Source organism: Cygnus olor, chromosome Z (assembly GCF_009769625.2).
Source record: "Cygnus olor isolate bCygOlo1 chromosome Z, bCygOlo1.pri.v2, whole genome shotgun sequence".
Lineage (NCBI taxonomy): Eukaryota > Metazoa > Chordata > Aves > Anseriformes > Anatidae > Cygnus > Cygnus olor.
This window is the reverse complement of record NC_049198.1, coordinates 45,786,089-45,801,966: the sequence shown is the minus strand read 5'-3', so window position 1 is coordinate 45,801,966 and position 15,878 is coordinate 45,786,089. Positions and strand designations below refer to the sequence as shown.

The window sequence follows — 15,878 nt, the reverse complement described above, 5'->3', positions numbered from 1 at the left end:
GTTTCCTGCCCTGCTGCACCCCTGTGTGCTCACCCCCGGCTCCTTTGGGAAGAAGCTGCCATTGTGCCCTGTGATGCGGTCAGGGATCGTGAACTTGGTTTTTGCTCTCACTGACTTTTTCTGTTTGTTTTGAAGTGACGCATTTGGTGTGGTTTGGGCAAAACAGTAAAAGGGTGGTTTGCTGTGTAGTGTTTGTCCGGGCTAACCTTCAGTCAGGTGCAGAAAAAGAAACTGAAAAGAAAAGAAAAAACCAAACCCTCTTGTGAAGCATTTGTTCCCACAGGTCCGGGAGAGGTGGAACTTCCTCTCTCACAACAGCTTCTTTCAAATATGTGCCCTTATAGTGATGTTAGTAAGGTGTTCTGTGTAACCCGAGAGCGCTCTTTGTCTAGGCTGTTACGTGATTTTTCCAAATGCTGACCCACGCCATCGTGTTTCTGTGACTTACTGGGCTCACTTACAGCATAGCATTTTATTAATTTTTTTCCCATTTTAGTGTTGCTATGCTTTTTCCCCAAATCCTTTTCTTAAAGAAGTTAGTGGGTTTTTTTTTGTGTTACTTAGCTTTTTCAAACAGGTGGTAGCCATAAGCTTGAATTCCTGTGCTTTCGTGATGCACCGAGTGATCCACCAGAGACCGCATCAGTTATGTCGTCAGAAAGTCAAATCCAAATGGAAGTGGCCCACCGAACCAGAAGGATAACTGCTGGGCAACAAAATGCCCTTTCTTTTACACGTGTTGTCTTCTCTCTTTCTCTTCCTCCATACCGGCGAACAAGGCTCCTGTGTCTGGGGGCACGTACCGTGCTGGACGGGGAGACCCCAGCCCCTTCGGTGGCCCCTCCTGCCTGGATGTGCCCCTGCTGTTAACGTGCCCTTGTCCACGTAACGCTGGGAAGCTCAGCTGCGAGGCAGATGTTGAGATTCTCTCTGCCTGAAGAGGCTGGTGGTTAATCCGGGTGAAGGGAAGGACTTTGCTGACTGGTATTGAATGAAGCTGGGGGGGGAAGGCTGTGAGTCAGAGGGCATAACTTTGTTTTTACTGGTCACATTTTCTTTCCTTCCTCTTGGAAACTTTTGTGGATATTTTAGCTGATAGATGAAGAGGGTTTGTTTTTGTTTTTTTGCTTGTTTCTTAACAAATTGAAAATTGGACTGACATTGAAGAGAAGTACCTGTGTTTGTGGAACACCCAAGGTTGTGCCACATCGGTAATGTGTTGTTACTGTCTCAGTTTATCCTACATCTGTACTTCACCAGAAGAACTTCTGCTTCTTTACCCACATAAAGTGGTGTATCTCAGGTCAGCAAAAGGGTGTAGAAGTGCTCTAAAGCTTAATTTTTGTTTCCCCACCCAAGGAGCTCTCCTTCTGCACCAATGTGGCTGAACATGCGTCATTTAATGAAATATCTTGGTGCACTGAGATAACAGCTGAAAATGTTTTTTTCTGTTTTTTTAAAGAATGGTAAGGAACAAAGGGATGTCCTGAGCTATGCCCCTGGTGTTGTACAATGAGATTAACGTGTTTTATGGATTATGCAGAGTAAGTGCTTGCTGGAAGCTTCTGCTTCCTTGCAAGTAGCTCCTTGCAAGAGCTGCCTCTCGACACTGGAGGAACCCCCAGAGGCTGCTGAGCTGAGTCACGGCTCTGAGCTTGGTTCCATCGAGAAGGTGAGGTCTTGGACAGCCATTATCTGAATGCCTTGTAAAACAGATTTAAAAGCCATGGCCAAGGACTCCTAAGGCAGTTTTTTGCTGCTGTCGTTTGTGTGTTTGTCTGTTTTTTGTAGTATCTGAGCCATGGCAAACTGGTGCTGTCTGTCCTTGGTTTGTGGAGGGCAAACCAAGTTTCAGTGTCAGCTTTTGGCTTTGTAGCTGCACTTTTTTTTTACATTTTCCTTCCTGCAAGTACTTTAATGCATTAATTGTTTTTTGTGGTTTCACTTCATTGCTTAGAAGGGTTTTCTCCCCTCTAATTCATAGCTGTTGTTACCTACCTCTGTGTTTCAGCTTCATACATCATTTCATCTGCACCCTAATTTAAAAGCAGAGACTTCTGAAAGTATGTGTGTAAGAGAATGGCTGGTACTTGGGAGAATTATAGCTTACATCTACTATTTTATTTTCTTTCGGTTTATTTTGAAGATAGTGCTAAGACATTCTTCCTTAAACTTAAGGCCATAAAAAGTAATGAGTTTTAAGCTATTGTTTAAAGTCACCATCTGACATTTTCTCCAGATTATCACTTACAGGCACTTGACATGAGCCAACCCAGATCCATATTGCTAATTGAAAAACACTTTCTCCCTACATGAATTCCTAAGTCATGTGGGCTCATTACATAACCTGACAGTAAAAGGCTGTAATAGAATAAATCACTACCATTAGAGGCCCTTACCTGCCTTACCCTGTTATTTCTTTGTGTTCAGGGGTTCCTATCTTTTCTCATCTCTGCAGCTTTGGACATCATTTCCTCCATTTTGCTATTTTCAGGAAAATTGGGATGAAAGCATATATTTTGCTCTTTTGAATTGGGCCTTATGCCAACTGATTGCTATTTGCAGTTAGTGTAGTTAATGAAACATTTAGTTTAGAAACAATATGAGTATGAATCAATTTGTTTTTAAACATGTCATACAAATTCATGGAACACTGCCACAAGTTCAAAATCCCCCTTGTGCTCTTCTGTGTAAGGCTTCTTGTTCCGTTAAATGTTTTGCATCGTGTTGTTGTTAATTCCGTTTTACTGAAGGATAACTCTGTCCTAGCACAAATGTTTTGGAAGAAGAGTGTATCTCATTTTTAGAGACGTTTGTCTCGTAAGTGTCATATTCAGATGTCAAAATGTCATATTGTGTTTGTAGGTTTGAAGAGCACTGAATGTGACAACTTGGGAGAAAGGAAGGAGAGTAAACTATTAAACTATCCTTCTTTGGGAGGCATTTTGTGCTGTCTTTTCTAGTTAATGATAATGGCTAAGCGGTATGATGTTGACTGGCAGTGTTTGTGGAAGGGTGCTGAACAACTGTAACACACAGCTTTTAGGGTGTTGTCTTTTTTTGGTCTCTTTTTTTTATAACTAAAACTTTTTAGCTCTTCTTTCTGTGCCAGGTCTTTGTTGTTGAGCCTGTTCTTGAGAATCAATGGTACCTGCAGACATTCAAGTCATTGTTGAGCGTCTACAACCATCACCTTTTGTTCTGCAGTCGAACATGTAAAGAAAAGACTAACAATGGCTTTATTATGCCATAGCTCCTGAATGTGCTGTTGACTGATGGGTAATGAAGCGTCAGCTTTAATTAATGGACAGTCTGTTGCTGCAGTCCAGTGGAACTGTGCTAGCAGGCCCAGTGCTCTGTGATGTGCTAACTTATGCGAAGATTTAATCTTTGGCCTTGAAGATCTTTCAGAGTGGCGTGAGAGCTGTAACCTCAGGAGCCTGCTGATGGGCAGACAGTTTAGGCTGAAGCTAGTGGCTGGAAGTCAGGTTTTAGCTGCTCCAAAGCCCTTCTTTCCAGTGACAGGCTTAGCAAACAGCTCTCCTCACGGGGATGTGTGTGGGTACCAGGGTTTTAGTCACAGACCTCCTGGTTCTTCCTCAGATGATATTCCCATCTTAAGTTTGATTTCGTACCTGTAATGCTGCCCCTTTGGGGAACCTCTGATACTGTGTATTTACAGCGAGCTAGGCATACGTTGTAAAATAAAATACCGCATCTACACTGCGCAGGGGTGCAACGCATGGAAGGCAAAGGTTAAAAATAATAAAACGCCCGTGTGTGTGAAGGCCTTAGTTGTATGTTAACTTCCCTTTGTAAGGTGTGCTGGCCGTAGCTTTGGTAGAAAGCAGCCGTTCCTGCCAGCTGCACACACCGGCCATACACGCACTGTGTTCAGTCCGTCACTGTTCATTGATCCGGAGAGGGCAGTCATTAACTGCTCACTTCTGTCTGTTTCTCCAGCGTTTGTGTTGAGGATCTTCTGATGAGAATGTCCGTCTGACTTGGAAAGAGTCAGGCGGGGAGTTTTTGGTTAAACATTAGTTGGTTTCAAACTGTTTCCTCAAAGACCTGAGCCCTTCGGATGGATTTTGCTCCCTGACTTTGCAGCCTGAAGCTGTGCCGAACTGGGGCTGTGTGATTTGTGTCTCTGTCACGCAGGCAGCCTGCATTTTTGCCACTCCAGCTGTTTTTGTTTTGCAAGATGAGCCTTTATGGTACATTCTTAGCCTTCAACATGGGGAAAGTAAGCTAAAACATACAAAAAGTGCTCGTTCATACTTTTTTGGGATATCTAAGCAGTGAAGCCAACCTGTGGCAGAAATTGTACTTGCTAAACTTGTGGTTCAGGGGTTTATCTGCTCTATCTTACAGCACTCAAATGGCTTTTAGCATTGGGAAGTCGGAAGATAGATAAAAGTCAGCAAGTCGGTTTCTGCCCAGGTGACTTGTGCCTCTCTCTTCTTCCTCAGTGGTCCTTCTTGGGTGCTACTGGTCCCCGTTTTGCAGCACTATGGCCCTGCTGGGGCCCATCAGCAAGGGAACTAAAGGGTACTGCAGACTTCGGGGAGTTTTGTGACCCTCTTTGAGCAGCTCTTGGTGGGAATGGTGCGACAAAGCTTGGGCATCGCTGTACATAATTGCAGAGAGGGCTCAGGAGGCAGCTGGGACGGGGCTGCAGCTCCCTGGAAGGGGCTGCAAGGGGACCTGGGGTGGGATGAGAGCGGAGATGATGTCCCTGACATGGGGCTCTCAGAGCCTGTGTGTCCCAGCCACCCTGTGTGCCTCTCAGCTGGCGTTTGGCCGGGCTCTCACTCGGTTGGCACGAGCACCAGGGAGGTGGATCAGTTGCCTGCGTGCTGCGAGCACGCTTCTGACTTCTTGTCAAGCCTCCGTGCCAGCACCAGGAGGATGCTGACGTACAACGTGCACACCGGTAGCCTCACGCTGACAGCAGGACAGGGGTCAGCAGAAGCACAAACCTGCGAGGAGCTTGTTCGGTACCTACAGGTGCTTTGTTCTGTGACAGCAGCTGGTCTGGTCGCCTCCACCCTTTATTTTCCTTGGCTGGCAGAATTTCAGTCAAAACCTTAGTGCTTTCCAAAACTGCACTTCTGCACAGTTAAAGAGATGGGGCATATTTTCCTTGAAAATTTGCAGTTAAATGAGTTCTTACTTGTTTCCTCGTGCTAATATTAAAACAGTGAGCTGCATTCAGATACTGATCTGGCAGAAAAGTAACATCTCACAACCTCCATTTCTGCCCAGAAAACCAAAAGGCTCAGTTTCTCAGCAGGATAATTTTTTTGATCCAACATAAAGTGTTAAATTTAGTGTTTTCATGTATCTGTGAGAACAAGGTAAGACAACTATGTGCACACAGCTTTTTCAGTCCCCGAGAGTGGTGTATGAGTTACGTATTTTCTGCTATTGGAGTGTCGTTACAGACGCTGTCAGCTTGGTGGTTGTATGAGTCTCCTGTGAGTTTTTCTGTCTGGTCCTGTTTGTCCGGTCCCTCAGGCGACGACGTTCTGCCCCTAGCTGTGGAGGTGGAGAGGAGATCGTGTCTGCTGTTGGCAAGTCTCTGCATCTTCATTAATGTTCTGCTAATATTTGTTCAAAGTCTCTTCCCTTTCCTGCCCGCCACACTTCAAGCAAGTGAGCTTTGGGGCTTTCCCTGCTGAGCGAACTTCAAGCAGTTACTTGTTAGTTCATGACCTCTTTAATTCTTGGTAACACGGATCAGACACCAGCCAACAAGGGGGAAAAGATTGCCTGCAGAGAAGTGATTCTAGCACTAGCCTGAAAAATACATGTGCTTTTGCTTATCTTGTTTTTTTTATGTATCCCAGAAAGATACCCTGCAAATCTTCTCGGATCAGAGAGGTGCTGGAACAAGTAGCATTATGGGTTCCTGCTGCCCTGCTTTTAGCTAGGACCCTGGTTAAAAAGGAGTTGTGTTTGGGGGGTAGCAGTGTTTCTGCATGTGCTGCGTTAGTGGAGGACACCAGCTTTCTGTAGCCAGGGTTTGTGTGGTACCACAGTGGCGGGGGGGGATGCCGGGCACCTCCCTTGCTGTAAGGAGAGGAAAAGGGTGAATGAAGGTGCCGCTGAACGGCAGTTCACTAAATGGCCATGGGCAACTGAGCACAGGTTCCTCTGCCGCCTTTGACGGGAAGGTCTTTTGCTTTTCTTTCTCGCAGTGATGGGATGTGGTTTTGGCTGCCAGTTTTATGGTCTGAAGGCAGGAAAAATTACAGACAGCTTCATGGAAAGGGGGCATGTAATGGATGCACTGGCAGCGCTGGTGTCCAAAAGATTTGCAGCGAGGCCCGTGCTGCTGTCAGTCTGCCAGATGCACCTTACCACAGAGGGTGAGGCTGGAGTGGGTCGGTTATTTTGCAGTCAGGGCACAATTTAATGTGCCAGTGCAGAGGAGGGGAGGTGCGTGTTCTTGTTTTAAATCAATGGAAGTAATAAACAACCTCCTTACACCATTTTCCTCTGAATTACAGGGTGGTTTTGCCTTCTCCAAGCAGGAAATGCTGTGTGTCTTCAATACCCGTAGCACCACACTGGTGTTTTCTGCTTTGTTTTTAATGAACCTCCTGTTTTAATTGTATAACATGCAGGATGAGGAAATGGCACAACTCGCAACTGAAGAACTGACTTCTTCTGGAAGTTGCGTTTTGGTGATAAAGTCCCTCCGGTAACCTTGGCCTACTTTAGGAGCTTTCTCTGTTAGACAGACACTATTTCAGATGAGTTAGCTATGCCCGTGACTGTAGCAGCATGCATGCTTTTGGAGAATCCTGGCACCGGATAAAAAATGATGTCTTAGTCTCTGCGGTACCATCTCTGCTTCTGCTTCTCACTGCTGTAAAGTCCAAAAATGACAGCCTTGCCTTTGTTGCTCTCTGAATGTGAAAAGGCTAAATTTGGAATTCACACTTTTTTTTTAAATGAATACAAGACAAGTTTTTATTATAGAAAAATCTCCGAGAAAAAAAAGTAAATTCTGATCGTATTTCAGTTTTTTCTAATGCTGAAAGAAACTTGGCTTTGTGAACAGCAACTTGACACAAATTTTCTGAAGTGTGATCACAGAACTGGGATTTTGTCATTCAGTGCTGCAAGAGCAGAGTAGCTGTTTGTGCTCACATTTCAGTGTGGAACTTTGCTATATTTTAACAGCAGTCTTACTTTGATTTTGCCTGTTCTGTGCTACTGCTGTGACTATCCCAGGCTCCAGGTTATTAATGAAGTTTTGAATAGCCAGTCTAGCATGTTAGATATAGCTCCTACTGAGAGGTTATGGCTTCTGAAAACTTATGCCATAAAACCCATTTGGAACAGGGCATCTTCTCCCTTTCTTGTCCCCCTATCTACTGGAAAGTCTTGCCATAGAAGCCATGAAACCCAAAACACTGCACGATGCATACTGAGGCTCTTACGCTTGTTTTGTGTTTTTACAGTCCGCTCCCTTACAAATGCAATTCTGTTTTTACACTCCATTATACCACTCATAATTTTCTTGAGGTTTCTGGTGGTGGTGTTTTGTTTGTAGCTATACACAATGATTAGTTGTGTGGAAAAGTGATCTAGAAGCACCAGGCTAAATTGAAGGCTCCATTGTGCTTGGCATTGTGGTGAATGTACGTTCTGTCCCCAGATGACCTGAAGCACACTATTAATTTCGGACTCTTCTTGGAAATACATTGCGACATATTTTTTCCTTTTTGAACTTGCATTGTATGTAATGGGTGTGTTTTCCAGTTGGAAAAGCACACTTACGTTTATTTATACTGCCAGGTGCAGCAGAAGTTGATCGTATGCAGTAGTATATCACCTTGAAAAGTCATCTTTTAAGTCTGCTGCCAAATGGGTGCTGACAGACAGGAAATTGGAAAAGCATACGTGTAAGTATCAAAATGTTAGAGTGGGTATCTGTTACGTGTCTGTGTGTAAAAGCAATGACCTCATGCAGGAGACGTTCCTGTGCTCGGGTTGTCCGTGTGTGTGTGCATGTTTACCTCTTCCTGTCCCTTACGCCCACATAGGGGGCAGATGATGCTGATGTTCAGCCGAAAGGCTGAACGTGGCCACTGGAGGTGTGTGTTCACTCATAGGAGAGCCCTTTCCTGTGGTCCCTACAGCAGTTTTTTTTTTTTTTTTTTAAATCTGTATCTTTGGGCTGGTATTTTGCAGATGGGTTGGATAGAGCTTTTGGAAAATAAATGAACATGCGTTTTTCATTTCTTCATTAAGCTTATGTGGTAGTGTAGTGTAAGAGGCATTTTAACATTGTTGATCAGTTAAATAGCTTCATTGATTTAACGTGTTTGTTTACTTTACCAAGTAACATAAACTCAATTACAACAAAAGCGAGCACTGCAAGCTTCAGTTTTGCTCGTTGCAATTTGTTTTGTCTCCTTTCTTTGAAACTAAGTATTGCCAGACTTCTTGTCAATGATACACGATATGAGATGTATGTGCAGATACTGAAGTACCTTCACGTACGTATGAGCACAGCGTTTTCGGTAATGTTTTTTTCTGCTTTTTGCCTTGCTGCTTGCAAAGGTTGTAGCCTTGGGATGCTAGCCAGGCTTTGAACTGTAAAAGGGAGCATAAAGAATGCAGGATGTTTTTAGAATATGCTCAGCTGTGAGCAGATGGCTTCATTAAATTCTCTTTAGGAGCAAGGAGAGCAGTTGCTGCTTTTGGAAGAAAATTGGCCAAAGCAACTATTTTTACATTGCAATTCCAAGTTTGTGGCAGGTAGTAAGAATATCTGTATCACAATTTTATTTAAAGTGATCAGTCCAAGTACCTTAAAAAAATGAAGCAGGGTGTAGCCTCTGCTCCATAAGCTGATAGGCACAAATTTAATTTAATAAATTAATAAACAGAAGATTTAATATTTAATCATCACACTTCCTACATGTAGTTTAAATATTGGGCGGGGGAAACTCTTGCTTTATTTTTTGCTTCTCAATCCTGAACATTTTCACGTAGTTTTGTTGTGTTTGCCACAAAATCGTGTGGTTTGTTTTGTGCTTTTGCCTTCTTTTCCAGAGAACTAACAAAAACTGCATGTATAACTAGCTCTATTTATAAATAAGTTGTGAAGGAGAGTGATGTCCAGAAAGTTTCTCTCCCATCTAATATAAGACTCCTAGCAGTAGCATTTCAAAGGGTCTAGTTATTCAGGGGTTCAGCGTTGTTGTGTGGATCAAAGTTGTGTTATGTGATCAAAGGTCAAAATAAATGTTATGAGGAGATTAGAATCATAGAATATATGAGTTGGAAGGCACCCACAAGGATCGAGTCAACTCCTGGGTCCTCAAAGCTTGGACCTAAGCTATAACTAGGTACAGTTTACTTGATTTCTACCCACCCTAAAATTAAAACACAAACCTCAGAGTTTTGCTTCAAGGCAAATACGCGTGAGTTACGATATCTTGGGTTTGAGGTTGAATAGCCTGCTAAAAATGGAAAAAGGTGTGTTGGACTTTAAAAATGGGGATGGATTTAAGGAGAAGAATTTGAAGCTGGAGTTTTTGTTCTTGTGGATGGGAAGTTAGAGATGAAAGTTTTACCTCTTAAGCTCTATCAGGGTTGTGTGTTTCCTTTATTTACTTAATTATTTTAAATTACATTTGGAGGCAATAAACCTTGTAGCAGGGAAGAGAGTGTTGTGGTAGAGTTTATTGGTATTGATTATTGCATGTTCATTCTTTCACCTGTGAAATGCCTCTGTTACAAATTAGGTATTAGCTCATCTCAGTAGCAGGAGGAGACTCACAGGGTCTGATGCTGGTAGGTTGAACTCCTGTGCTGTGGATTGTCTATTGGTAAATGCTATGTCCTGGGGAGGGTTTGGGCTCTAACCAAGCTGCCTGGCTTGTTTTAGGTCTATAGTCTGTTAAGATGCCTCCGGCAGGTAATCTGGACCTGTGACATTGAAATGCGTACACTGTGAGATCACCGTGTGTGGGAAAAGCCTTTATTTATGGCAGTGGTTTGGGATCAGTTTGTCTCATCATACTGAAGCAAACACTTGTGTGTAATAGACGTGTAGAAATCTGCACGTGTGCTGACAGAAAAACGTGTTTGTATAATAGAACAAGTCTGTGTTTTTCTTCCCAAGCTGCTTTTTAAGGGTAGACCAGCAGCGTATATATGTTACAGAAACTGTCTGAACCAGACATATTAACCACTGTTGCTGCAGGAAAACTTGTGCTTAATTAGAATCAATACATTCCACAATGAGAGAAGAAAACGACCTTGGTTTTGGAAGGATGAATTACTGGTGTGTTATTGTCCTTGCTCGGAGTTTTTCTGTGCATTATCTTACCCCAATTTCTTCTAATGAATTTTATACGTATATAGTACATACTTGTAAAATGTTATCCCTTGTATGTGTTCTCCACATGGTGCTAGGAGGTGCTGAACAGCACTATTATTTTGACAGAATTAGGTTAGTGGACCCACTGTAAATATAATTCAGGCCCTAGTTATCTAGTATCTGCCACTATGTGTAAGATAACCTAATGAGAGTTATCCTGGCACGCATGTGTTGAACCTGAGGGTCTGTATCAAGGCTTTAAGTGCAACACTTTCCACTGCTGTGTGGTATGTCAGGTATTTTCCAGCACATGTAAGATTGTCAGTATTTTACATAGCTCATTTCTCTGCTGTTTCCCTATTGATGGGTGCAGCAGCACTGCATAGGGGAGAGACAGGACCTTAATGAGGAGCTCCCTTTACAAATTGGACTCTTTTTACCTTTTCTTTGGAGAAGAATGGAATATTGTATAGCTACAGTTACGGTACATGAATAAGTTTTATCAGTACATGTTACCAAAAATAGTCTTGTCAGACTGCAGGCCTTGCACGTCCGCTGGACAGGCACTTCGTCATGTATTTGCATCTGTTATTCTTTTTTGATGTTTTGCAAACATCTCATAACAAAGACTGCTAAGCCTTTTGGACATCTGGGCTGAATCACATTTAACCAGCTTATGTGAGCAAATGTTTCTATCCATTCACATAGAGAGATGTTTGCTATGAAGTCCAGGACATTCTGCCACAGAGATGAATAGCTTAATGTGGTTATGATTAAATAAATTCACTCAGTTTATTCTGACTCTTGCTTTTTCCCATGAATGCAGAAATTATTGCCACTTTGCAGTCTAGGATTTTTAGGCCCATGGAAATACTTTATTTTTGTGCTTGCTGTGTTTATGTTTTGCCAAACATAGAACCTTAACAAATAGGAAAAAAAAAGGAAAATCTGTCTGCAGAAATACCACAAACCAGGTGCTTCTCATGTCCAGTCAGCATCAGTTTGGACCAAATAATACCCAACATCTGAAAACATCTTTTGCTGCTGCTGGTGATGTTTTTTTCTGTACTGTTTGAGTAAATTATCAGCTTCCTTGAAACCTGATTTATAATAGTGCCTGGCCTGTATGTTAAAAAGATAAAATGTCCGCTAAGACACAAATATAAATAATCCTCAGCTGGAGTTACAGTCTGCCTTGTTTCCAGAGCTTTCCTAACCTGCAGCAAAGAAAACCAGACTAGCGTTCTTGTATTCATCCTGCAGCTCGGAGCCTGTTGTCAGCACTAGAGCTTGTAAATAGGAGCAGCTTCACACTGCTATGAGACGCTGCAGAAAGCAGCAGCGGTGGCAGTAAGGATATGAGAACATCTCATGAGCCCGTGGTGGTAAAGGAAAGCTCTGAACCATAAGCTGATACTTCCCTGTGAATAGATGAAGTGGTGCAGTCTCTAGGATGCTGGAATTTGATTTCTTTTAAGGTAAACTGGGGTGGCAGTGACAGCCTTTGCCTAAACAGGGGTGAGCTCGAGAGGAATGGCATTTGATGGTGCTTGTGGATCTCTCCAAAAGAAGCAAAGCGCTGCTGCAGAAACAGCCTGGGAATGAATTATTTCCTTCCTCCCTCACAATACCTCTTTCTCTACATGTAACATGAAAAATGAAATGATCTGGATATTGAACTGATTTTTTTTCCTTTCCTTGTAGCCATTGCTGTGTGGACCATTATATGCCCAAGTAAGCTGTGCTTACTTTGTTCTTGTATTACAGTGTCATCTTCGGTGCTGAACGTGAATCCAACTAATCAGCAGTTGTTTACTGTGCAGGTAGAAAATTGAGGTATTTTTACACAATCTTCCTCAAGCTGTGGTTGAAGAGCAACACCTGCTGTGTGGGCTGAGAGTCTGAGCGGAGGCTGGTGCTCCAGGCCCTAGATGCTGCCCAAACCCTATCTTGTCTGTGGTCTTGTCTGCAATGCTCGACTGATCCTTGATTTCCAGGCCTGTAAGTTTGCCTTATCCCCCTGCAGACTTGTGCAGTCTCATGGACACAATTTTCACAGCAAACCATTTCTGTAAGAGGTAGCTCACTCATGTTTATGTCACAGAATTTTCTCTTTTGAACTACAATTTACATTATTGAAATGTATAAAAAAGTGTTCTGTTAGGATTTTTATTTAGTATTTTCCATTTAAATTTAGCAGACTGATAGCAGAAACAAACCCATGCTCCTCTATGGTGCTGAAGGCCTCCTTGTTGCAGGAAAGGGATTTGTATTTTGTCCATTTCTTTCAGATTGCTGCAGTTATGCTTTGAAGTGTTTGCTTCGTTGTCTTTAATGGATCACTTTAAGATCTCATAATCTTGTTTGTCTAAATTTCAAAGCTACTGGGGGCAAAGGCTAGAACGCAACAGGATTTTTATTTTATGGGGCTTTTGCATGAAGAACATGGCCCAGCCCTGTCTTTCGTGTTGCCTTTGGCCCAGTCAGTGAGGGTGGTCCAAATATTTATTTTCTAAACCTTTCTAAACCTGTGGGTGGTAGGGGGTGTCCCAGAACAGGCTCTGCGGCTCTCCAACCATGAGGTAGCAGATCCTGGTGCTTGTTGCTCTTAGAATTTGTCACCACCCAGCACCCACAGTGGTGGAGCAAGGCCCTGTGTGGTGGTGGAGCCTGTCCTGTCCTCGTCTGCACCTCCTGTTGGTGAGGCATTGCTCTTGTCAGCCATGTTACACTGACCAACTGAGAAGAAAGTAGAGGATACCCCTCTTGTAATGTGATGGCAGAATCTGGTCATGCTCTTGGAGTAATACTTCGGGGGTTTCTGCATGCGGCTGGGGATGTCCTGGTGAAGTTGTGGAGAAGGTGAGTGGCTGGGGGCCCTGCGAGCTGTGCTGCCACTGCTTGCTCAGTGAGGAGTAAACCTGTTAAAGAACCAGGAAGATAATACGTTTATTAAACGTGTTTGTCACCCTGCAAGCTTAATGAGGTGGCTTAGAGGTAGGAGAAAATTACCTGATGAGTTCCATAAGCATAAGGTGCTTACGCTGAAAGTGGTAGAAGCTGTGTATGGAGCAGACTTTCATGAAGAGATTCAAATCTCAATTTCTGCAAGTGGCTGGGAAATCATTAATATAGTGCTTGTGAGTCTCAGTAGACAGCGCTCTCACCTTTTATGCTGGGGTTGCTGAAGACTTTTCAAGTCTTCCTGGTAAGTAAATTGTTTTGTATTTCAACTGTTGTTCTTGTGTCCTTCCAGTAAGGGCCTTTTCTTGAGTCCATCGTGAAACTTCTCTTGGCTTCCTGAGCCTGTCTTTCACCAGAAGCATTTGTGTACCCCAGGAGCTGGTGTAGCGCTCTTCTGAGCAGCACAGCCGTAGTCACCATCTCCTGACTTTGCAGTAACTGTGTTCCTTGGAGGTGAAGCAGTTGAACCCATGCTTTTGCACCGTTTCTCAGGCACAGAGCTGATGACTACACTGATACATATTAGGTAAGGTTAATCCTCATACCATATGCCTGTGAAAGCTGGAAACATACCTAAGCATTAGGCAGGGAATAACTGCTACTGAAAAGTTCCGGGCCTTGGATGGGAAGACCTGTTACCCACAGAGTGGTGTGAGAAATTATTAGTCAGCAATCTAGGTCAGCTCTTGGTCAGGATCTGACCCAGTTGTGTTTAGGACATGCTTTTCTAAGGAAAACTCTGGCTTTCTCATGGAAATGTCCTGTGAAACTTTGCTGAGGAAAGATTCCCATAGAAAACCCCTCAAAAAATCCTGTAAAAGGCAGAACGAAGCAACCTGTTTGCATATCCTGAGAAGCAGTAGTAAATAGCAGTATCAGGAGTAGTGTGGTGAAAATAAGTATACATCAACAATATGAAGCATCTCATGTATGTTACAGTGATAATATCTGACTTTTTAGCTTACTTCTTGTATATGACCTTGTCTTGCAAAAGGTTTATTTCAGGAAGTGTTCTCAGATATTAATGTTGGAATTCCTTGTTTCATGCTAACAAAAAGATACTTGAGCAAGGGCTTTTTTCTGCTGAAGAGTGATGTCACTTCATATCATCCAAGAGGACCCACAGTGTGACAGTGTTTTGCTAGAAGTCTTAATGGAGTGGGTCAGCTGTAGTGAAATTGCATAACTGTTGGCTGTCACTTAAATTTTGGATGTGCTACCAGTCTTTCAAAGCATGTTAGAATTTAAAAAACTTACAACCTAATCGGATATTTTTAAAGTGCCCTTGCTCAAAGGTGCTAACAGTAAAATGCTTGAATCCCCTCATTCTAGAAAGATAGAGGAGTTGTTCGAAAATATGTACCCAGTACCTATATATTTTTTTTTCTGCAGAATACATTAGGTTTAGGCTTCGTGAAGAGGGAGTCATGGAAATCTGGGGTTCAATAGGGAGCAGATTATGTGGTGCCTTGAGGTATGCAGTGTCAGCTGAACTTTCCAGTGGGCTTCTCAGACCATTGCACGCAAACTGTTATACAGTTTCTTGTGTTACTGAAAGGTGAATCTTTTGTTAAAGATGATAAGCATTTTTACCTAGCAGAAATGTCTGCAGTCTTCAAGAACAAGGAAACTTAAATGAAACTTGCTATTTAGAATCTATCTCAATAAGTGAGGACCATGAGCAACCAGGCCAACAAAAGACAGGTTTCATAGCAACAAAAATAATGAAAAGCATTGTTCAGACTTTCCCTGTAGAAAAGCAGTAGCAAAACATCTAATTAATGGTAGTTAATCTGCAATACATATATTCAGCTTGTGGTCTATATACCTCTGTATACTATGGATGACTTCTAAGAGATATGCCAAAGCTACAAAAGAAAAACAAGCTGACTGTTTGTAGACTTAAATTCTCAGTGCAAGTTTGCTCATCCTCTTGGAAACTTGAAGATGAGTGGTTTTTGATCTCTAAAAAAAAAAAAAAAATCACCTTCTTTGAGTCTTAAATATTCGGCCAGAAAGAAGAATGTAAGAAGTTCCCCTAGTCACAAATAAATAAAATTAGCTAAGGTCACAATTTAATACTTGGACAGCGTTTTGATTTGATGTAGTATACTTTTCTAGTTGCTTAAAGCTAGTAATATCAATCAGAAAAAAAAAATAGGAGAGGTGTGGAGGGAAAGTGAAAAGGAAACTAATGCTTAGCAAGAAACATTTTGTTTGCAATATGAAACCTGCACTTATTTTAACACGCACAGAAAAAAATCTGGTTAAACTATTTCAGGAAATCACCCACATGACACCTGAAATTTAGGAAATGAATGTATCCAAAGAGAACTTTGAACTTAAAAGTTTAACTGATTTGAATTAGCATGGAACAAAAAAAAATGACAGAAATGGTCCGTTTATTTTTTCAGGCAGTATGGGAAATGAGGTTTGCTTCTTGCTCTATGAATTGTGCTATGGAAGAGAAGGATATTTTGAGATGCAGAATGGCAATCACAATATATAGATGAATGCGATACGTTCCTGAGTTCTTTCTTTGTCTGTCCTGAGACATTTAGCAAGG

At 42.4% G+C, this 15,878-nt stretch overlaps 1 protein-coding gene across 7 annotated transcripts in view; it reads left to right on the top strand.

Moving 5' to 3' along the window:
* SEMA4D (semaphorin 4D) overlaps positions 1–15,878 on the top strand; it is a 95,183-nt gene that overhangs the window by 25,984 nt on the left and 53,321 nt on the right. The window contains exon 1 of one of the 7 annotated variants that reach the window (XM_040540425.1): positions 7,813–7,919. The exons of 5 other annotated variants lie outside the window; for them this stretch is intronic. The gene's annotated coding sequence lies outside the window, so the exon portion shown is untranslated. Of the gene's footprint in view, positions 1–7,812; positions 7,920–13,006; positions 13,211–15,878 lie in introns of those variants that run through there. One more of the 7 variants, XM_040540426.1, reaches the window with a different exon arrangement.